The 13,572-nt window shown below is 36.9% G+C and overlaps 3 non-coding genes across 3 annotated transcripts; all 3 read left to right on the top strand.

The window, feature by feature from the left end:
* Positions 1–7,236: 7,236 nt before the first annotated feature.
* Positions 7,237–7,308, top strand: TRNAC-GCA (transfer RNA cysteine (anticodon GCA)). The gene has a single exon. It is a non-coding gene; the product is annotated as a tRNA-Cys (tRNA).
* Positions 7,309–7,895: 587 nt separating this feature from the next.
* TRNAC-GCA (transfer RNA cysteine (anticodon GCA)) lies at positions 7,896–7,967 on the top strand. Its single transcript has one exon. It is a non-coding gene; the product is annotated as a tRNA-Cys (tRNA).
* A 1,273-nt stretch (positions 7,968–9,240) lies between these two features.
* On the top strand, positions 9,241–9,312 carry TRNAC-GCA (transfer RNA cysteine (anticodon GCA)). Its single transcript has one exon. It is a non-coding gene; the product is annotated as a tRNA-Cys (tRNA).
* Positions 9,313–13,572: the final 4,260 nt, after the last annotated feature.

The following is a 13,572-nucleotide window of genomic DNA, read 5'->3' as shown; positions in this document are numbered from 1 at the left end:
TATGATCGACTGACTTAACCACTGTCATGAATTTGATTTGAAAATGTTCCTTTTCTCCACTTCACCTCCACATCTCACATCTCCGCCCCCCCCCCCCCTGATATGATTTTTTTTATATTTGTGATTGGATGGACTGCTGAGACTGTCAAACCCTAAAACATCCGGGACGAAACAGGAGAAAATGGGTATGCCCTTGAAAATTATATTGGAATATTTCATGAAAAAACATGTGCGACACTAGGGTAACATATCTGCAAAGGGACTTGAGCAACCTGTAGGCATATATAACCTTATCGATCCTATTAGTAGAACCCCGATGCCCCCCCCCCCCCTTACGATCTCCCTCCCTAACAGTTGCACCTAATTCCTTTCCACTTACCAGTTTTTTTTTTCAATTACAGATGTTACATGCATTCAATGACGCATTGCCCCCCCCCCCCTCATTTCATATTCCCCTCCCCCTCTCTCCCTCCTCCCCCTCTCTTCCCTCCCCCCTCTTTCTCTCTCTCTCTTCTCTCTCTCTCTTCTCTCTCTCTCTCTCCCTCTCTTCCACTCTCTCTCTCTCTCTATCTGGCTATGAAGGTGGAACATAATTCGAAATAGTCTATTAGTGGTCGATAACTTTTTGCAGTTTATATACAAATATTTGTTTTATCAATAAATTATTTTTATTCTGAGAGAAAAGAAAATGCTGTATACCTGGTTGCATGTTGATGTGTGTGGGAGGGGGGATGAAAAAGATCGCATGCCATCTCACATTATGTTACAAAAATGATGTATTTTTCTTGCTGACTGGTTCTCACACTCCGCACTAAATCATACACAAACACCGCATTCAATAGCGCCATCATGTGCTTCCCCCCTTTTTTTCAATACTAGTATCTAACAACATAAATCAAGAAAATGCATTTATAATCATAGCAATATAATACATGGTGTATAATGAAGCTCAGAAAACAAGACTGAAATACATGTTGACTATTTAGGCTAGACCGTAATTACTTAATGATCATACGCTTATCATAAAAGGTATACGATATATCATTATAACCTTTGGTTTTATGAGTAGGCCTATGCTACTTATAATTTTGTTTACGCCTCAGACTAAAATTTAAGTTGGTGATGTAGTCATATCAAGGGCCATGAGAACGATTTTTTTAATATGAGGTGCTGGGTTAACCGTTTTGTTCAGAAAAAAAATGACAGATAACAAACACTTTCACTCCACGATGATGGGGAAATTTTTGGTAAGGACAAATTTTGACAAGCAAAAAAAAGAAAGTTGCTGCTTCCAAATCCCCCTTATTTGGGAGCAATTGAATAACCAGAAGCGGATCTAGAGGGGGGGTTGGGGGGGTTGCAACCCCCCCCCCAAAAAAAAAAAAATCCGGGGACCATTTTTTTAAATCTTATCTTTTTTTTAAAACTTGTAATGCAAGAAAACGCCATTTTCACACACAGATTTTCAAAAATTTTCCATACTGTGGGAGGGGGGACACCCCCTCCCACACCCTCCCCCCACGCTCGCACCGCTCGCTTGGACTCGGTCGCTACGCTCCCTCGCATACCACCCCAACCCCCCCCCTTTATAAAAAGCTGGATCCGCCCCTGATAACCCTTGTTTTCCTTGTCAACCAGATTTTTCCAGGGGGTGCTAACATTGGGCCCACTCAGTACCCTTTGAAAAATCGTAGGGGTGCTTCAGCACACCCCCGAAACCAATCTGAGACCGATTCAAGTTCATGAATTTATTACGTACTTGCGAATGGCATGTAATTGGTGGGTTTGGTAACGATATTTTCCATTTCATTTTCATTTATTGTTTCTGCAACTTTTCATATATTATACAAAGTAACAAAGAAAATATACATAATATAACATTTAACAGTAATAAATAATGTGAACAAGGTTGTATTTTCTATAACACATATTTAAAAAGGTTGCAGGGGTTGCCACTATAACCTTAGCTTGACTTTGTGGCAACCCCAGAAAACAATTACAAATTATATTTAACAATACAGATTGCGGGTGCAGAGTAGAAGGGGGAGGGGCTGAGGAGGGAAAGAAATGTATTTTTATGTTTTTCATGTTTTTCTGTTTCAAATGTATGTGTTAGACAAAGATTACATTTTCATTAAATTCAATGAGAATAATTTTTAATACCTGTTTTTAAAGGGAGAAATGAATCTCGTCCGTTTGAGTGAGTCTTGTGACTGTGACATGACTGCAAAATTTCAATAAAATAATCAATAATCAATCACTATCACTATAGAGTATAGTTAGTATTCAAAAAATTATTTGTTTGTAATTATCATTTCCCTCTCCCTCTCTCGATCCATTCCCTTGCCTTTCTTTTTTTCTGCCCTTTCCCAGCTCTTCTTCCTGTCACGTTTTTTATTTGTGTTACAGGCATATCCCGTCACAAGTTTTTTGCTTGTATAGGGAATTCCGCCTTATTCCGTTAACAAATCTTTTATACAGCGCGTATCCAGGATTTTGCAACTTGGGGGGGGGGGCGACCTAATTTTGGCGCCCCTGAGAACTTTTCGTAAAATGCCCCCTCCCCCGACAGTCATAGGTGCCTTTAAATTCATGTTGATTTATCTTATTTCATAATCACGTGAAAAAGGGCAATCGAAGGCCACTTTTTTTAATGTGTTCATGAAAATGAAAAAAAAAAATCCATGAATATGTTGTAATATCACTTTTTGAAAAAATAATGCAATAACATAGAATTTTAAGCAATTTGGGGTTTCAATTTAGTTTGACTTCTCATCAGAGTCGTTGGCCCTACTAAACTTATGCATGTTATGTGTGTGGGAGCTGTAATTTCTTTACCAGGGGCGGATCCAGCTTTCGCTAATAGGGGGAGGGGGTATTTTCATTTATATGTTTCCCTATTGGACGTTCTAAGCACTTTTTGCAACCGTGAACATCATGGGTATACGTATATGTAAGTTCATAAGTTCATAAGTTCATTTTATTTGTCTTCCAACTTTGAGTTTGAACACATGACAAACATACAAGTGTGTATGAAACAATGAGCAGAGTACATGATAAAACATACAGGTATACATAAAACAGAGTATGCAGAAAACATTGTTTGTAAATACATTATACAGCTTAAGACAAATAAGAAATAATTTTAAAGGAAGACGAAGAGACAGTCCTAAGTGAAGCAATGCTTGTAAATTAAGGTTCCTCATTACGAATTCAAAGAACATTGGATAAACAACACAGAAATGGCAATATAATATAATATGATAACTAAAGAGAGAGGCGGGGAGAGAAGAGGGACACATTTATGTACAAAAGGGACAAAAAGGGGGACATGAGGACAGAGACCAGCCAGGCCCGGGAAAGGGGGGGGGGGTGAAACGTATTGATAATTTAGCATTAACTGATAGATAACACACGAAAAATAGGCTTTACGAATCACTTCCATAGTTACTCAGTAAATAAGATTTCAATTTTCGTTTAAACACTGTAAAACTGACAGCATGTGTAATGTCAGGGTCAAGTACATTCCAAAACCTGGGTCCAGTGCAAACTAGAGTGCCCAAAGTGAACTTTGTTCTTGCATGAGATATATGGAGAGTGGAAGATTGTCTAGTATTGCAATTGTGTACTTGACTATTTTTCCTAAATATCAGTGCCAGGGCTGAAGGGAGACTTCCTGAATCAAAATCATACATAAGAGATCCTAGCTGCATAAAGTAAATATCTTCCACTTTCAATAAGTGATTGTCATGAAATAAAACATTTGTGTTGGCACGATAACTGACATTACATATACTTCTAATAGCTCTCTTCTGAACAATGAATAATTTTTGCAATTGCGTTTTAAGTGAGTTGCCCCAGGCAAGCACACCGTAGTTTAAGTAAGGAACAATTAATGAGGAATATAATATAAATAAAATTTCTTTAGGGTAAACTGATCTCAACTTGTATATAACACCAGTATTTTTTACAACAGTTTGCAGAGATGATTTACATGAAGTTTCCAGTTCAATTTCTCATCAATAAATAACCCAAGAAATTTAGTTGAGGTTATTCTTTCAAGACAGACAGTATTAAACATTACATTGCCAGGCAACATTTTTAAGGAATTGCTAAAAAGCATATAATTTGTCTTTTGAAAATTAAGTGATAATTTATTGGCTTGAACCCACAAGATAACATTCTTCAATTCACAATTCACTGTTTCTATCAGGGTTAGAGGATTCCTATGTGAAAAAAATACACTAGAATCATCAGCAAAGAAAATAAAGGATAATTTGTATGATGAATTTTGAAAATCATTTATATACAGTATGAATAAGAGAGGTCCTAGAAGAGACCCCTGAGGTACACCACATGTAACAGTTTGCAAGCTGGAATTAATTCTATTCAAAGATTCATATTGTCTCCTGTCAGTGAGATAACTCCTAAACCACTCAAGGGAAACACCTCTCACTCCATAATGGGATAACTTATGTAGCAAAATTGTATGATCAACTGTATCAAAAGCCTTGGAAAAATCCAAGAATATACCAATTGTGCTCAAGTAATTATCCAAGGCAGTGGCAACCTTATCAACAAAGTGCAAAATGGCATGTGTAGTTGTATGCTTCTCGCGAAACCCAAATTGAAAATTCGAAAAGATATTTGACTTTTTAAAGAAATGTATGACCCTTGCATAAATGAGTTTTTCGAGGATTTTTGAAAAAGATGTCAACAAAGAAATTGGACGATAATTGGTCAACAATTCAGGGTTGCCTTTTTTAAAAATTGGCACAACTTTTGCAATTTTCATGCTTCTAGGCACAATGCCATTTGACATTGAAAGATTAAAGATGTGAGTAAGAGGTGTCAAGATTGCTACAATAAAATGTTTAATAAGTTCATTTTAATATTATCACAGCCTGGGCTCTTTTTACTTTTGAGAGATCTAACCACATCAGTCAACTCTTCCTCACTTGTAGGCAAAAAATAGACTTTCCAAAGTAGGCTCAGACAAGAAGTCAGCACAGGTTTTTTGACAGGGTGAAATAGCCGCCTGTAAATTTGGACCAATATTACAAAAATAATTGTTGAACTCTTCTACAATAACACTGTTATCATCCACAACTTGATCTTTTATGATTACCTGTTTTATCTTTGAAACCTTAAGTGGTGCTTTAAAAACAATATGTAAACAATGTCGATGCGAGCGCGGAACGCGAGCTGAAATTTTTTGATATTCTGACCTCAAATTTGGAAAATCCATAAGTACTCTATTGGTAATCAAGAATAGGATGTATATTTTCTCAACATTTTATGCGAGCGCGAAGCACGAGCTGACAATTTTTGAATTTCCGAGCCAAAACTAGAAATTCTAAGCACTTTTGTATCCATGAACATGATGGATATCTACATGCATCTAAATAATTGATGCGAGCGAGAAGCGCGAGCAGAAAACTTTTGATATCCTGACCAAATTTTGACATTCTACGCAATATTGGTTATCATGAACAGGATGGGTATCTAGAAATCGTTACATGCGAGCGCGAAGCACGAGCTTAAATTTTTTTGATATTCCTACCCAAAGTTGAACATTCTAAGCAATTTATCTAACCATGAACAGGATCGTCACCTTATCTATCTCAACATTTTATGCGAGCGACATTTTTTTTAATTTCCTACCCACAACTGGACATTCTAAGCATTTTTTTTAACCATGAACAGGATGGGTATCCTATTTAAACAATTGTGCGAGCGCAAGCGCGAGCTGAAAACATTGATATTCTGACCTAAAATTTTAAAATTCTAAGCACTTTTGGTAATCATGAACAGGATGGTCATCTAACTTAGCAATTGATGCGAGCGCAAAGCGCGAGCTGAACATTTTTTGTTTTCTGCCTTAAAATTTTGACATCTTAAGCACTTTGTGTAATCATGAACTGGATGGGCATCTAATTAATCGATGCGATCACGAAGCGCGAACTGAACATTTTTAATATTCCGACCCAAGTCTTGTCATTCTAAGCACATTTTGGGACCATGAACAGGATGAGTATCTATCTAAACAGTTTATTGATGCGAGCAAGAAGCGCGAGCTGACATTTTTTTATCTATCGACCCCCAATTGGACATTCTAAGCACTTTCTCTAACCATGAACAGGATCGTCACCCTACTAAACAATTGATGCGAGCGAGATGAAATTTTTTGATATTCTGACCAAAAATTTTGATTTTCTATGATGGGCATCTAATTATAAACATTTGATGCGAGCAAGCAAGAGTTTAGCGAGCCCCAAAGGTCGAATATGAATTTGCGCCCCCTCTCTAGGTTGAACATGAATTTGGCGCCCCAGGACAGACATAAAATTGGCGCCCTTATGTCGGACAAAAATTCGGCGCCCCCCCCCCCCTTGGTTGAACATCAATTCGGCGCCCCTAAGTCGAACATCGATACGGCGCCCCTAGGTCGGACATCAATTCGGCGCCCCCTCTCCTAGGCTGAACATCAATTTGGCGCCCCTATGTCGAACATTGATTCGGCGCCCCCTCGGTTAAACATTAGTGTTCCTATAGGAACACTATTAAACATCAATTCAGCGCCCCCTCTGTCGAACATATTCGGTGCACCCAGGTCGAACATCAATTCGGCGCCCTCTAGGTCGAATATCAATTCGGCACCCCCTATATGTCGAACATCAATTTGGCGCCCCATCCCCCTTATGTCGAACATCAATTTGGCGACCCTAAGTAAAATATCAATTCGGCGCCCCCTTCCCTCTTCTTTTTTTTCCTTCTCTCTTTCTTTCCCCTTTTTTCTTATTTTTTTTTTCTTTCCCTCCTTTTTTCTCCACCTTTTCTTCCTCTTTTTGGCGTCCCCCTTTTGCCTACCCGGGGGGCCCGGGCACCGAAAGACCCTCCCTCCCCCTGGTAATACACGCATGTTATATACTTACACTCTTTCATGCATGATAAATCATATTGTATGGATTATATTGAAAATGGTTATTTTCTTTATATGGAAGAAAAAAATTGTATATTTGAATTGAATTGAAAAAAATATCCCCATAATTACTGAATGAGAATTATTCGTACAACACTGTACAAAACATCAATGAACAGAGACCCTTGCATATTGCATACATCAATTTGCTTGTTGATGTTCAAACAGTGGAATATTTCATTTGATCAATATTTACACACCTGACACAAAGAAAGACAGAAAAATTGATTAACTTGCTGTTATTTTCCATGAGAGGGGGTATAGCTCAGTGGTAGAGCATTCGACTGCAGATCGAGAGGTCCTCGGTTCAAACCCGGGTGCCCCCTCGGAGATTAACCATTTAAAAAATAATTTTCCAAGTCTTTTTGTTCAATGATATTTACTTTAAAAATAATACAGGCATGACAGTGTGTGCAGAAAATGAAAAATATTAAATATACTTCTCGAAGACATCGGATTAATGAACTCCTTTTCCTGAATGAATAAAAGAAGTGTTAATATTCTTTACTTACAAATAAACTGAATGGATTTTTAAAAACTACGGGATCAACATTGGCCACTTCTCACGAAATAGAGGGTATATGGCGAATAATAATATCGCCTGTCTTGGGCCTGGAGATAATCCATTTATTTCAAGAGAGTGAGTACAATACATAATGTTAAAATTAATTGTGCTTCAGTATATTTTGATGTCACAAAAGAGCAGATTTGAATTTTATAAAAAATCTGTGCAGTTCTTATTTCTATTAATGAATGAGTCTTCGTATAAGAAAGAGAATACTATCGTATATTATACAGCATCGATCTATGTTTTTGTTCAAACAGTGGAATATTTCCTTTGATCAATATTGACACAGAATGACATGAAAATAGACAGTATAATTGATTAAAGTTCCTCTAATATACCATGTGAGGGGGTATAGCTCAGTGGTAGAGCATTCGACTGCAGATCGAGAGGTCCCCGGTTCAAACCCGGGTGCCCCCTCGGACGCCATCCATTTTGTTTTCTTTTCGTCGGCTCTGTCAAATGTTAAATACTTCTCGAAGACATTGGAGTTTTGACCACCGGTTCCTGACTATTAACAGAAATTTATGGTCTTCATCTTAGAGTCAATATTACAAAATATTAATGTTTCTCATTTTGATTAATGAACGAAACTATTATTCGTATAAAGCATGAATGAAAAGAGAATATCATTTCCCATCATATAATATGCGTCAATTTACTTTTATGTTCAAACAGTGGAAACATTTTATTTGATCATTATTTACACACCTGGAATTTAATATGGAATATTGATTAAGTTAGCGATATCATTCCCCGAACATGAGTGAAATTATACATGTAGCTCAGTGGTAGAGCATTCGAGTGCAGATTGGATGCCCCCTCCGACATTATCCATTCTTTTTCTTTTATAAGCAGAATATTTAATTTAATCAATAATTTCCCATCTGATATAATATAGTTCACTTGATCAATATTTTCATGTACCGAGTGACATGAAATATATATACATAATTGATTAAAGTTAGCTGTGAATTTTTTAGTGATGGTGGTATATACACACACTACAAATCAGACGCATCCGGGAATAAATGAATGGTACGCCAGGATTCGCGATCTGACATGAGAGTTGGTAAATCATGTAACAAAGTACTTGTAAAGGCCTTTTGTCCTCTCGTTTTATGAGGGAGGCACATCAAATTATATCAGAAATAACTTCCTTCCCCACTAGGGAAACAGTGCATGAACAGCATATCTCATATTACGTTTAATTACCGTGGTGGAGATAGGTGGAAGATCTCCGTTTGTTTTGTGATCTCTCCAACTAATATTTTGTACCCTCATTAAAAGTCGAGTATATGTGCCATCTAGTCTATCTTTTCAGGACTTCTCGTATACTCAGTGGTAGGCCATTCCACTGCATATCAAGCGGTTCCTACCCATTTTGTTCCAACTCTTTTCTCAAAAAAGTTTTATTTATACATCATATAAGGTATAAAGGAAAATTGTTTATGGTCTTTATTCACACAGGACCACTATCACGAAATCTAAATTCTCATTTCGAATAATCGGTTTATGAATGACAATATTCGTATTAAACATCAATGAAAAGAGGACATCAATCCAAACATGCAACATGCACCAATTTGCTCTTTTGCTCAAACATTGGAGGATTTTTTATATTTGATCAATATTTACTCACCTGGCATAAAATATATATAAATAATTGAGTTAGCGACTAATTTCCAGCACAGGGGGTATAGCTCAGTGGTAGAGCATTCGACTGCAGATCGAGAGGTCCCCGGTTCAAATCCGGATGCCCCCTTCTAACTTTTCTTGACCAGCAAGAATACCGTATCGAGAGAAGGGAAGAGCCTTTTTTTTGGGGGGGGGGGGGGGTGTTGTTGTGTCTAGGTCCTGTCTTTCCAAAAGAATGATTACCTTACCTATATCTTATACTGGACAACTTTGCTTGTTATTTGATTTTGTCCCGGTGGGTGTTTCATAAAGCTGTTCGTAAGTTAAGAGCGACTTTAAGAACGACTGGTGATCCTTTCTTGTGGTGAATGATATATTCATTTGCGATGGTTAAGCGCGTAAGAAAGGATCACCAGTCGTTCATAAAGTCGCTCTGAACTTACGAACAGCTTTATAAAACGGCCCCTGATGTTTGTTTAATTTGAAAAAAAAATCGAACCATAAAATATATAGAAAGATAAATAAATATTAAATGAATAAAGAAAATTATGAATATACAACTAAAAAGGGATGATATATGTAAATTAATAAATAGACAGTTGAATACACAACGTCAAAACAAATAATGGGTTTATAAAAAAAATAATAGGTGCATTTATCAAGGACAGGGACGGTGCCATGGTATTTTGTGGGAAGGGGAAGGTCTGGGGCGGGCGATCTGTGACGTCATATTTCTTCAATTTATCATCATCATCATCATCATTTGCTGTAATCTTCAAAGGGCTCTGCAGCCTACCTCGATGATGAATTGATTATAGTTGCACGGCCCAGATCTTATTTTCATTTTCTTCTTCGTGCTTCATCTCATTTTCTCCTTCTTACCCCCTCCCCTTGTTCCCCCCCCTCCCTGTTCTTCATTTCCCTCATTGCTAGCCCCAATTTTTGTCCAGTGAAGAGTCACATACGTATTGGGTTTATGTTGTTGTTGCTGTTATTTTCATTATTTTTTTTATAATCAGTGTCATCATCATCGTCGTCGTCATCATCGTCATCATCATCATCAACGACAACAACAAAAACAAAAACATCACTACATTTTTGTATTATTATTGTAGTAACTGTTCTTATCATTATCTGATCATAGAGTAAATCCCCTTTATCAACCATATGTGCATTTTATACCTTTTCTGTCAATGTTAGTATTTCATTATTGATGAGGGGGTATAGGCCAGTCAGTGGTAAAGCATTCGATTCTTGAGCGAGAGGTCCTCGGTTCAAATCCGCGTGCCCCTTGATAATACTTTTGTTTTTGTACAATAGAAATGAAAGTTTATTTCACAGCGAAAAGTAATGGAAATTTTTGGTTATGATGGTTATAGAGCGTGCAACTCGAGTCAAGTTAAAGGACATAACAAATTGTTTCTTTGTCCATTCCTACACCTATAAATATAACATTTATAAGACAGTTTATTCTTTCGGCATCCCTCCCTTTCTTCTTTTCCTTTTATCTCTCTCCTCATTCCTCCTCCTTCTCTCCGTCTCTCCATCCCTCACTCTGTCTGTTGCCACCCCTCTCACTCTCGCTCTCTCTCTTAACCCTTATTAAACTGGGTAGGGGGTCAATTTGACCCCCTCCCTCTACAAATTTCGTCACTACGCCGTTGCGCAAAATTTTTTGACCGCGCCACTCGCTGACTTTTTACTTTCAAGTCTTGCGCATCTCTTGAGTTCAGTGCATGTCAGACCCGAAATTGCTACAAAAAAACAACACAAAAAAACCACATGATTCCGTGTACAAAGTCAATGCAAATTGTGGTTTTCAACCAAAAATCATAAATTAATTATCATTTTTACTTTTATTGGTTTAAATTGATTTATTTTATGCTATCTATAATCGCAAAAGGGTCCCCGACAAGGTACATTGGAAAAAACAATAAAAAACAAAGGTTTGAAAAAAAAAAGAAATACATAAGAATTTAACTATATTTTTGCATTTCTTGGTAGGTATTTGTTAGAAATGTAATAATTGATACTCCCACCAAAAATTTGCATTCTACCAGCTATATCAATTGAGTTAAAGGCAAAAACATACACAAAAAACAAATTTAGGGCAAATTTCATACGCTTATTTGCATAATTAAGTGATTAAACAATATAAACAATAACTTTTTTGAAAATTTTACTATACAGTATTGTAGTTTACATCCGTCTCTACGCGCGTGCAAATTTTCGCGGCGATCGCGCGATCAGCGGCCGAGATCTGGGGGGGGGGGTCAAATTGACCCCCCCCCCCGTATATACTGGTCTGAAATAGCCCAGTTGAAATAGGGTTAAACCCCCCTCTCTCTCTATCTCTCTCTCCCACTCTTCACTAACCTCTTTTTCTTTTCTGTCCCTCACTCTATCTCTTCCACTTTATGTGCTTTCTCATTTTGTTAGTGAATTCACCAGGTGAGAATTTCATAAAGGCATTCGTAACTTAAGAGCGACTTTAAATCCCCTTTTATCCTATACCCGAACTGTAGGCCTAGTCCTTTGTTAAATATATTTATGGAAATCAAATTAATGTATTTCATCAAAATGTCAAAAATACCATCTTTATCGGTTAAGCCGGTGACCCTGCCCTACTTTTGAAGTGTGCGGCCGACAGCCACAATATTATAAGATGAAAGATATCTAATGCCCAAGGGTGGAAGCCGGGGTACAGTGAAAGAGCAACTGAGTGTGACGTCATATCTTTTCCCCTCTTTTTACTAAACGGCGAAACGACCGTGATTCAACAGATTCAAGACTAGTTTTCATTATTAATTCTATTTAATACAAATTGATACAAATCAAATACAAATTAAAAGATAATCTTTAACAGAATCGGTGAAAAATTGCAAGACGGACTTAAGACTGTAATTTAAGAAAAAAAAATTATGAAATAGAGCATGAGAGTGTGGATCTTCTTGACAACTGCGATATGTATTAAATACATCATCCACCCATACAGTCCAAAGTCTCAATCAAGTTGTAAAGAAATGATAAACTTCGATCATGCTCTTCCGAGTAACGTTGTGAAAATCATGCAATCGGCTTTGTGGTTCTTAGTTATGGGAATAAACTCAGGTTGATCATTACAGTACTAAACATATATGTTTATTTACAGATAAATAGAATTTCGATCTAAACATGCATGTGTATATATTTTCCGTCCCAGATTTTTTTTACAAGTTTCACGCTCATGCAAAAAGAAAATTCTTTTTGCCCGAAGTTCAAGACTATGTAATTTACAAGGCCTGCTGATTTAAATAGGCCCATAGAAATATATCATTTTCTATTATTATTAGTAGTAGTCATGGTAGTAGTTGTCGTTGTAGTAGTAGTAGGAGGAGCAGTAGCTGCAGTAGTAGTAGTAGTAGTAGTAGTAGTAGTAGTAGTAGTAGTTGGAGTTGTTGTTGTTGTAGTAGTGGTGGTAGTAGCAGTAGTAGTAGTAGTAGTAGTAGTAGTAGTAGTAGTAGTAGTAGTAATAGTAATTTTTTTTCTATGATCTATCCCATAATTATAACACATAATTGTACGAAAATGCCCCCCCCCCCTCCCCTTGAGTCTAGGCTCGCCCAACTTTGTCTAGGTATACAGCGCGTAAATGTATACCCACTGATCAGCTGATATGAATATATTTTCTGTCAGCTTTTTTTTACAGGCGGCATCGTCCAATTTAATTTTCCACACAATCTGTCACACTAATTCAAGGCCCTCCTTCAACTGTCAAAAAAGACGGAACACAAAATTAGTATCACTTCTCGCTTTCTTAACTCTCCCCTTTCATAAATTTTCTCGTCTTTTGATTTTTTTACCGAATACGTGGTCATCTTATTTCATTCTTATTAATAATAATATATAGACAGGATGATTTGAAATTGCTCTCAATCTCCGTTTAGATTCAAGGCCATGCCTCACCGGGCGGCGAGTGATATCGGTTTCCCCCCCCCCATTTCTCATATAATATTTTTGTTTTTATATTTCTAATAATCATACTGCTGACGTCATTGATAGCCCGAAGCGAACTTGACCTGACTGGATGTGGGGAAAGGTTGGTACAGGCAATTCCTTCCGGTTGGTGTTCCTTGTTGAGTTGAATTAAGGAAATTAGAACAATGACGAAATTAAAGAAAAAAATAAGACTATTTGTTGTGTTCACACGATGGAATGAATCCTCAAAATCATAATTTTCCATTTATTGTTAGTTTGTTTAATTGTTTAGGCTCATTTAGTGTATGTCTTAATCGTTTATTCACTTCACCTGTCCATTTATTTATCTACCCTTCAAGCAACTATTCATTAACATATTACATGTATATTTCATTGATTCATTTATTTTTCACTTAATCTTTTGCTTTCG

The sequence above is a fragment of the Lytechinus pictus genome, chromosome 5 (assembly GCF_037042905.1).
Source record: "Lytechinus pictus isolate F3 Inbred chromosome 5, Lp3.0, whole genome shotgun sequence".
NCBI classification, from domain to species: Eukaryota; Metazoa; Echinodermata; class Echinoidea; order Temnopleuroida; family Toxopneustidae; genus Lytechinus; species Lytechinus pictus.
This window is presented reverse-complemented; position numbering and strand designations above follow the sequence as displayed.